Raw genomic sequence first — 11,057 nt, 5'->3', positions numbered from 1 at the left:
TATGCCTGTATAGATTATACCCCCTGTTATCCAGTGGAGCAAGTGTTATCAGAAGCAGCCTCTAGACAAATAAATGCTCTGCCCTTGAGTTAGAAGTAGGACATTCCAGCAACATGGCTTGAGTCACCTGTCTTTGCTTTGTTTCATATTACTTGCATCTCACTGTTGAACCTGAGCATTCAAAAACTGGTATGACCACCCGAATCACAACACTGACCTGAAAATTACATCTTTTTATATTAAAAATAAGGTCCCAATAATTGCTATCTGATTTCAGCTTATTTTCATAAAACATTTTCAAGGAGAAGGTGGAAGGGACATTTCACAGGGTGCTGCAAGCCTGGCCAGGCTTAAGGAATGGTTGGATTGGGTGCCTCTAAGCTGAGGCAGGACCCGGTCAGCCAGCAGCCCGCGTGGGCAGCCCCTACGCCCAATGTGCCATCCCTGCTGCCTTCTCTGGCTGCCAGTAAACCCAGATGCCCTTGTGCCACCTTTCCACACTGCCCAGGGAGAAGCCAGCCTGTTCCTGGGTGGACCCAGGAGCCTGATGAAGGCAGAAGCAGTGATCCTTTTTTTTTTTTTTTTTCAATTGAGCCTTCCCACCTCTCCCATGGCTTGGGGGTGAGCTGCCAGGAGGCCAAGCAGCCCCCGAGTGCTTGGGAGCCCCAGTCATTTCCTACAAAGTGGCAAGCACCCCCTGGGTCCACCTTGGTGGGCTGCTAGTGGGCCAGGTGCTCAGTTGGCTAGGTGCTGCTAATGGGCCAGGAAGAGTTGGACCAGGTCAGGTGCTGCCTCTGAGCTGGAGCAGCACCCAGTCTATTAGCAGTGCACCTGGGTAGCCTCAGGAGGCATTGCCACCATGAAGAGAAGACCCTGGGCCCTCCACAGCTCAGGGCTGCTTGGTCCACCAGCAACTTGCCCCCTCTGGCTCCAACAGGAGAAAAAAAAGGATCGGGCCCCTCGTCATAATGTGATGGAAAAACTGACAGTTTAGTCCTCGGGGTTTATTCTATGCCCCTCCAATTCAATTTAGGAGGCATAAAATAAAACTTTGAGGACTAAACCCCTGTCACATGTACAAGCACCCAGTGGGTCCATATTAAGAGTGGGGCTGTCAGTCTTAAGCCCTAGCAGCCCTGCTCTCAGCAGAGAGCTGTTGTACCTCTACAAGGCCAAGCTGCTTCCCCGGAGATTTCTGGTCTTACTGAAAGTGACACAACAGCTCCATACTAAAAGGAAGGCCATCAGGTTTAAGCCTGACAGCTTTCAGTGTGGACCCACTTGGTGCATCTACAAGAGACCCTAAGTCACCATAGCAATGAGCTACTGCACCACAGCTCATTGCTACCGTGAAGTAGCATCACTAGGTATGAACCATGATGGTGATGCTACTGCACAATAGCAGCTAAAAATAACCATGCAGTGATAGGATTGCACAGTAACGCAAGTTACTGCAGTCATTTAGTACTTGCTTAGTACTTGCTTAAGCCAGACTCCAGCTGCTGGCCAGGCTCCAAGAAGTGACATGGCTGCAGCTTCCCTGGCCCTCAGGACCCCAGGTAAAGCTGCTAGGCCCAGCACAGTTGCTGGGCCCAGCCTCCCCTACCCCACCCAGGGTAGCCTGCTGCATGCCAGTGTTGAGGAGTTCGTAACCCCTTGCGGAGCTATTCCCAAAGACATAGAGTTGCTATCAGTCTCAAAATTTATTCAGCATGCTGGGCACTCTGAGCAAACTCAGAGGCCCCGAATAAGACTGTTAGAGGCGATTTATAGTTTACAGACAAGATGCGCGCGCAGGTGGGAATTTTCCACTGTGAATATCAGGTCAATGTGGGACAACTCTTAATTGTTTCAAAACTGGTTTGTTTTTTTTTGTCTGCGTGTTAACTAATGGGGGGGTGGGCTGTATCTCTGCTTCAGACTTTGAGGCGACAAGGCCTGTGTCTTATCAGCCTGTCCTTGAAGCACTGAGTCTGCTACACTATTATTTACCATCTTGTACCAGCCTGTCCTTAGAGGCTGAGTCTGCTATAGAAGTTTAACTGCTACCCTATTATTTACGATCTTGTTAGTAAAAATTTCTACACCAGAGGGTGCATGGCACAGGTGTTCCCTGGGGACAACTAGCAGTGACACAAGGAGTCCTACTTCTAGTTGTCCCTGGGTATCCAAATGTCTGTGATCATCTGAACGTGGCCATTGGATGCATCTAAAAGTGCAATAACTGGAGCAGTATGAGTTGAAGTAAACTAATTCTGGGCACAGCATCTATACATGCATTTGAGCTGGGGTAGAGCAGATTACGCCAGGGCCTTCCCTGCCCTCCTCTGTTTCAGACTCTGGGTGGCAGCATCGGGCAGTGGAGGGGCTTGCTGGGGCACAAAGGTGCTGAAAGTCTGGAACCATGTGGCTTAGTGACAAGCATTAGTCTGGCCCCCTGCTGGCTGGGCTGACCAGGCACAATTTATGCCCATGGACAGTATCTATACATGTGTTTAATCACAGTCAATTACTTACAGTTAATTAGGCAGTTAATTATATTACTGCAGCCTAATAGTATTACATGTGTACATGGTGGTACTTTACTCTTCAACTAAATAGTCTACTCTGCAGTTAACAGCATGTATAGATGCAGATAGTGTTACCAAACTACAGCACTGTAATTCTGCCCATCACATTTTATTTTTATTGAGTTATTGTTTACTATTATGTAATAATCATCACATTCAATATCTTGATTTCATTGTATACCTTCAATTCATTTTAGTGAAGAAAATCTCTTCTTACATAAAAACTGTTTGTCTGTCATAATATTTAGGATCCCAGGCTGCTCACTTAGTTTCGCAGAAAGTCTTCAGGAAAAACTAATACCTTAAAGTGATCCTTGAAAGCTTGGGTATAGCTTCCTGACAACAGCAAGTTCCAAAGCTACAGGATCTGTAGTTAAAACATCATACCCTTCATCTATGTGGAAACATGATACTCTATATCCATGATTCAGAAGCTACATCAGTCCTTGAATCCCCAGTAAAAACAGAGGGCAAGGTGAGGTTTAATAGTCTCTGGCATCACTATGTCTTATTCTATTTAAGACTGCATAGCTAAAGACCATGACCTTAAAATGGCTGTAGCTCCAGATGCAATGCTGATTTAATCATGGATCAATGGATTCATATGCTTTGCTTCCCACACTTCACAGCAAACTGAATTTTGCACTACTTCTAGTTTCCGGGTGATACACTAAGCTACTGTAAGGTACAACTAATTAAGTCCCGTTATGAAAGAATTATTCCTACATAAACATTTTTGTTGTAAAACATCAAATCTGAAAGCTGTTGGACAATATTGGAAATTCTTGAGGAAGAGTGCTTTTCCACAGAAATTTCAATTCTACTGGAAAATTTTGATCAGTGTTATAATTAACAGTTTGTATTTTATTTAATATGTACTACATTATTTTAGTACCCCATCAGCGGGTGAAATGAAAAATTGGAATTCAGATAGTTGCTACTCAGCACCTTCCCTATGTTGCTTTACTCCCTTTTTTCCCCTTAGGTCAGCTTAATGCACTCTTTGTGTCCTGCCAGAAAGTAGGCTAATAGGGGAAGGGACTAAGATTTCTTTCACTTTTCAGAGAGCCTCACAAAGAAGGGAGTTCTCGATCTTACTACTATGGCTGTAGTCTCACTCTATAGTGCAATGCATGACAGTATAAGAAGTGCCTTACACCCTTTTACTCCTCTTTGCAATCCAGTAAGGGCTAGGATCATCTGATAGTGAGTTGGTCAAAATAGAAAACAGGTCCTTTGTAAACGGTCTCATTTTAATTTGTAGTTAATGGCATTTGATATGACAAATTTCCATAAAATGTTCACATTCACCAGCATGTCTCCTGTTGTTGTTTGATCTACAATAGTACCCATAACTGTTTATTTTACTGTTTATCATCCAGATGGGAATTGCTATTTCGATCCCTGGAACATTCATAGAAATACATGTCTTTGACCTTTCTGCAGTTCATTGGTTAGATTGGATGGCCACGTCCATTATCACCTTTTACAACCTCAGCTGCACATGTCAGAAAGCACAAGCTTGATGAACCAATCAAACATGTACTGTGGAAAAGGTTAAGGCAGAATGGTAGACTTCCATCTTTCCCAGACTCTATTGGACATTAACATTCAGATCCTTCATCCCTGTGACAAAGATCATAATAAGAATTGATAAGGGCACAGCTTGATTCTATTCTGGTGACAATGGTAATAAGGAAAATGGGAAATGGTAGAAACTTTGGCCATTTTTATGACAGTCTTCAGACTGTTTATAATTGTGTGGCCCATAACAGTGTACGTATTACTGATCTGCTGCAGTGCTGCAGCACTTTTCAGTAGTATTAACTGTAAAGTGTATTTTGTATGTGGCAGTCTAATTTGTGGTGCTTTCTTATCCTTTTACTTTTCATAGAAAGCTTTATTCTCCTTGCAAAAACCATTTTAGTCATATTATAAAAATAGTTAACACAATTTCTCCTTTTACAAAAAAACCCACATTTATTCATATGATACAATTGCCATATGATGTGCAGAGGTGCTATGTTCAATGACTGCTGAGACTAAGATCTTTGAAATCAATAAGAAGTCATAAGACCAAATTTATAATTGCTGATCTTTTTCAAATTCTGAAACTGAGGGAATTGAGGAGAGATTTCAGAGGACCAAGTGAACTTAACTGTTTCTAAAAAAAATCAGTTATAGTTTTAAGCAGTTAAGCAATATATGATTAGGTTACAAAGTACAGTAAGTTAAATAAGTTATCACAGCACCTTTTATGAGGCCTGGTAGGGGTAGAGGTCTGTCATCTATGATCCTTTAGATCAGTGGTTTTCAATGGGTTTGTTTTCATGTATAGCCGCCTAAAAAGTTTGAATGGAGATGTGGACCCCTTTGAATTGTAAGTGTGGGTATGCACATACTTGTGACTGATCATAGTCACTTTTCATGGATCCCTTAGACATAGTCAGTGGAGCCCCAGGAGACCACAGACCAGAGGTTGAAAACCACTCCTTTGGATCATTGCTTCTAACTCCTTCCAGAACACTCAAAATGTTCCTTCAGAGGCAAAGTATGACAGGAGCAGAGGCAGGGTCTAGGCCAACTGTGGCAACAGTGGTGGCTGGGCTGAAAGCAGTAACAGCTGCCGTTCTTGTACCTCTTTCTAAGTAAGTGCTTGGGGTTGTTGCCCCTGTTATCACTGTTATGCTACTGTGTTCCTGGTTGTCTCTTTTCTTATACATCCGTATGTCATCTCAACATGACAGCACTTCTGCCTTACCATAGTTAGTTAATAAAGACAAGGTATTATTTCAAGAGGCTTATCACTGACTACATACAGCATAAGTAACTTGATAGTTTAACTATAACTGTCTACCAACTCACTGTCACAAGGGTATAACCAGAGGTTTCCCCAAAAAAGCAATTGTAAGTACTTGGTACAGCATAATATCGATGGCCTTGACAAATAAAGTTTTACTCTGAAGCTGAAGTTCTGCTGACACAACATTCAGTTTGAAATGGGGGTTCAAATTCCTAACACTTCAGTCTTCTTTGTGTTTTTGAACAGTGAAGAGAAGCTGGAGAGTCATCCTAATTGGTTATTGGAACCATACCATCTGTTTCTCCTAACCTCTAATGTTGGGAATAAAAGAGGTCATTTTGGGGATCTTGACACATGCCCTGGGATGGGTGTTGTGGGGTGCTTTAATTAGGGCAGCTCTCAGGAGCCACTCTAATTAAAGAGCTTGCAGTATCTTGTGTATGCAGCATCCCACATTTCAAAATGGCAGCAGGGGCATCTTAACTAAAGCTCATTTGATGAGATTTAGTTAAAGCACTCCTAACACCATTTTCAAGCACAGGGAGGCTGAATACACATGATGTGTAGAGGCTGACGGAACTTGCTAATTGGCATGCTTCAGACTTGATTAATTGAATGCTCCAATGCGTTTCAAATAGAACACTTCAGAGCAGGCATTGAGCATGTGTATAGGTGCCCATTCAGACCAGGACCAAAGCACAGTGTGTCATAGTCTAGAGCAGGGGCAGGTAATTATTTTGGGTGGAGGACCACTAATGAGTTTTGGTGAGATATAGAGGGCCACATGGGTAGCCCCACCCCTTGACAGTTGCCCCACCCACTTGTCACTATCTTGGGACCAGAATTCCTAACCCCTGATTTTTGCCACTGGAAGTCCCTACCCTTGTGTATACCCTCCCCACCAAATACTCCCTTGAGGGGAGGAAGGGGTTTCCATCTGAGAACCAGAAAAAAACAAATTATACAATAAAAAACAAACACCTACTATAATATATTTTAATGTTATTACAAAAAATATTTTTGTCATGATTTGTGTTTGCATACTGTATATAGAGGTGATTGCATAATGACTCAAAAATAAATTTTTAGTTTTGTATGTTGTGTGGTGGTGGTGTGTGTGTGTGGATATGTGTGTGTGTGGTGAGGGGTGTGGTATGTGAGGTATGTGGTTTGTGTGGATGTGTGTGTGTGGTGGGGTGTGGGTGTAAATGTGTGGTAGGATGGGAGGGTGCAGGAAACTTTGTGTACATGTGATGGGTTGTTGGGATAGGGTGTGGGTGTGTGAGGGAGGGTGGGGAGGTGTCTCACATGCTGCCTAGCCAAGTTTTGCAGTGCTGCTGCTCTCCTGGGCCTGGGCTCCACACTGCTACCCGGCCCAGACCCAAGCTCCATACTTTTGCCCAGTTCCAGGCCCACCCCCTCTGCTTCCCAACCTGTGGCCCAGAGCTAGCAGGAGACCAGGAAGCAGAGCAAAGCCCTGGGGGCTGCAGCAGCAGGAGCAACAGCAGAAGTCCTGTGTGGAAGTTGCACACTGGCTGAGCAGGGCCCTTCTGTCCACAACGGTGAGAGTGAGGCAGTAGGGTATGTTTGGGGCTGTGTGTATATGTGACCACCTCGCTCCCATCCTCATGTGCGGAAGGGCTGAGCAGAGCACAATTTGTTGGTGGGCTCCATGGACTAGATAAAAGTGCCTGGCAGGCTGGATTTGGTCTGCGGGCCAGATTTTGCCCACCCCGATCTAAGGCAATGTACTAGCAACTGAATGAGGAAGAATACCATTTAGGCTGCTCTAACTTGTGCCTGCCCCAAGACGAAGCAGATTTTTTTGAAATGGTTTAGCCTTCCCTTTCCACAGTTCAACTGAATGTTATTTGGGGAAAGTGGATCTAAAGTTTATTTCCAGTACATTTTTTATGTTCAGCTATTATTTGGAGGGCAAAGTTCAGAACTGTTAAATCCACCCCCTTCTATAAGCAATTTTCTCTTGTGGCCCTTCCTTTCATTAAGAGGATAGTAAAAAAATAATTAGCAGAATTTTTAGGTTATTCTTGTAAATGTAAATGTTTGAGGCCTAAAATAGGAAAGAAAATGTTGCATAGAAAAATCTAAAAACTGGACAAAGGAACTTGAATCATACTAAATATTCATTACATGAGAAGAAACCTTCCATAATGAAATCTATTAGTATATTAAGGTGTTTCCCTCCAGAGATCTTTTTTACAAATAGAAATATTAGGAATGCTTTGAAATTAGTCAGTATTAAGAGGCTTTATTACCTTCCAAAGGCTAGTCCTTTAAAAAATAGTTATCTTGCTTATCTACCCTTACCTTTTTCTCTCCACAAGGGAGTCCATGCTGAGTTTAAAATTGGTTTGCAATTGATTTTTATGTAACCACAGATATCAACAGAAAATATTGTATTGAGAAGAAACATAAATGTGAATATTTTGGATGTGAGAAACAATAACACAGAGCATTAAAAGCAAACAATTTTATATGGAATAAATTCAGAATAAATAAATATATACAATAGTATAGATTCAAATGCCACAATATTCCAAAGATTCAGACATCAGTGTACTGGGTACAGTACATCAGTTTTTACTTTTTAGTTGGATATGGTCCATCATACACATACATCACATACATTAGTCTTCCTTTAGGACATTCTAGGCACTTAGGACATTTATAAATGTGCTCCAGGAGTGGGGGGGGGTGCGGGGTGAGAGAACATGTGTTAATTAGAGTGGCTCTGAGGGCTGCCCAGAAGTCTCATGTATCAGTATCCACATGATGAAAAATGGCAGAGGGGGTGCTTTAACTAATTTGTCAAACAAGCTTTAGTTAAAGCACCCCTGCCACCATTTTTCAGTATGGGAACACTAATACACAAGATGCTGGAATCTGCTGGAGCATGGTAATTATGCTTCACTTAATCTAGTGTGCCAGAGCACTTTAATTACAGTGTGTTGGGGTGGCCTCATTGCACATGTATAGGTGTCCTTAGGTATTTAAATCTCTAAGCACAATTTAATTCCACCTCATGCAAGAGCTATGAAACTACTAAGACACAAACATTCTTTATGTCTACATTTTGTTCTGAAAAGATCCCTGGGCAACTTTATCCCTAGGCAACATGATAAGGCCTCCTCCACTTGATTAGAAGTCCAAATGAGTGATCTAGGCGTTTAACTCACCTACTCTGTTGTTGACTAATTCTGATGGGACCTTAATAAAGTCCATAATTTCTTACATTGAGAAAAAAACAAGTTGAGTAACTGTTGAAGCTGAGAACATTCCTATAGGTCAACAAAGGTGAAGGAGGACCCCTCCAAATGCCTTTTTCCAACAATACTCCAGTGGTCAGAGCAATTGAGAGCCAACTAAATCTGGTTAGCTCTATCATAAACTACACACTAAGCTATACTTCCTTGCATTCTTCTCAGATCAACTGTGTGGCAACATAGAAATTGAGCAAAATGTAGCTTATTTTGATTCAGAAGTGTGGTGATCAATCTCCCAAGTATTGATTTTGCAAATTAACCTCTGTATGTCAAGTTAGCTAAAGAATTACTTCCTTGAAAGACAGCTCAATTAGTAATCTTACCCTTTTTTGTTTTTAAATTATAATTGATCTATTGACAGCAACAATTATTTATTGCAAAGAGACTGAATAGTCTGATGCTTCCTGTAGGTTTCTAAAATGATTTTTCAGTTAATCTGATAATTAAAATAGTAATATTCATGCATCCAAAATGCATTTAAAGTGTCTCATGGAGCCACATTCACCATAAATATCAAAGATTAAACTGTTCTTAAACAGATATTCTCAGAGCTACAAATTTTTTGAGATGATGTATTTATGCCTGTGCTTTTCATCCTTTAACTATGCAAACAATAAAATAAAATGAAATACACTTTTCTGTATGTGTACGTGCAGGGGGTTGAACTGCAACACAGCAGTACCAGTTCCTCCAATCTGGCTGAAGAACAGCTTTGAGGCCCTGGCAACACTGGAGGAGAAGGAAAGCAACTGGAGAGGAGGCATCTCCACACTCTCTACACTCCAAACAGGCCGTTCGAGCTAAGCAGTCCCAGAGGAGAAAGCGCTGAGTGATCATCATAGGCGACTCCATCCTGAGAGGTACAGAAGGCCCCATCTGTCTCCAGGACCCCTCAACACATGACATCTACTGCCTACCTGGAGCAAAGATTCAGGACGTGATGGGGATGATCCAGGCCGTGATCCAGCCCACTGATTACTACCCCATGGTCCTAATCCATATGGGTACTAATGATGCGGCCAGGAGAAACCCTGATCACCTGATGGCAGACTACCACGCTCTGGGCAGCGTGCTGAAGGAGATAGGTGCACAGGTAGTATTCTCTTCTGTCCTACTATTGAGCGGACATGGAAGTTGGCATGAGACATGCATGGCAGAGACTAACTGGCGGCTTCGGGAATGGTGTCTTGAGGCAGGCTTTGGCTTCCTTGACAATGACTCACACATCATAATGTTCCCATCCCCAACATGATCGGATGGGATGGGCTCCACCTTTCTCCTAAAGGAAAGCATGTGTTGTCTTCTAGGTTGGTGGATCTCTTCTGGTGGGCTTTAAACTAGGCTCGTTGGGGGAAGGGGAAGACGAGGGAGGAGACAGCCTTGGACCACTAAACAAAGCAGCACTCACAAGTACAGCCCAACCTAGACCGACGAGTGGAACATATTCACAGGTAAGCAGTAGGGGCCATGGCAATGCTGAGATTAGGGGGCCAGTGCACACATCCACAGGAGGCCTCAAATGCCTCTATACAAATGCTTGTCATATGGGAAACAAGCAGGAGGAACTTACCCTCCTGCTAGCTGACACCAACCCAGACATAGTGGGGCTCACTGAAATGTGATGGGACCCAATGCATGACTGTGTGGTGAATATCAAGGGCTATAGGCTGTACAGGAGGGCAGGACAGGGAGGAAAGGTGGGGTGTGGCACTCTACATTAAGGAGGAATATACATCTTCATCAAGTAGCACAGAGTCAGAGGAGGGGCACACTGAAATGCTCTGGGTTACAATACAAGGCTGTCAAGGGGAAAGAGACTTAACGGTGGGGGTCTACTACAGACCACCCAACCAAGTGGAAGAGCTAGACCAGAAATTCTTAAGTCAGCTCACAGAGGTAGTTAGGTCAAAGGATGTGGTCATCATGGGGGACCTGAACTTTCCAGACATCTGCTGGGAAGAGCAGTCAGCCAGGTCTGACTGCTAACGTAGGTTCCTAGCCAAAATGCAGGACCTCCGTCTAAACCAGGAGGTGCACAGCCCCACCAATGGAAATGCCTTGTTGGATGGACCTGGTGCTGGCCATAGGTGATGACCCGGTGAGGGGCCTGTGGCTGCTTGACCACCTGGGTGACAGTGATCATCCCCTGCTGGAATTCACCATCCAGCACAAGGTGGCAAAGGCCTGAAGGAAGGCAGCAGCCCTAGATTTCAGGAGGTCAGACTTCAATGAGCTAAGGAGAATAGTTGGGGAAGCACTGAGGTCCTGGAGGGGAGGGGAGGGGACCCAGGTGTCCAAGAAGAGTGGTTGCTCCTCAAGGAGATGATCCTTCAAGCCCAAACGGTGATAATCCCAACAAGGATCAAAGGGAGCAGCAGAGTGCAAAAGCTCCCATGGCTC

This window comes from Crocodylus porosus, unplaced genomic scaffold, assembly GCF_001723895.1.
Source record: "Crocodylus porosus isolate Cpor-Errol unplaced genomic scaffold, CroPor_comp1, whole genome shotgun sequence".
Classification (NCBI taxonomy): Eukaryota; Metazoa; Chordata; order Crocodylia; family Crocodylidae; genus Crocodylus; species Crocodylus porosus.
Note: the sequence above shows the minus strand (reverse complement) of the source record.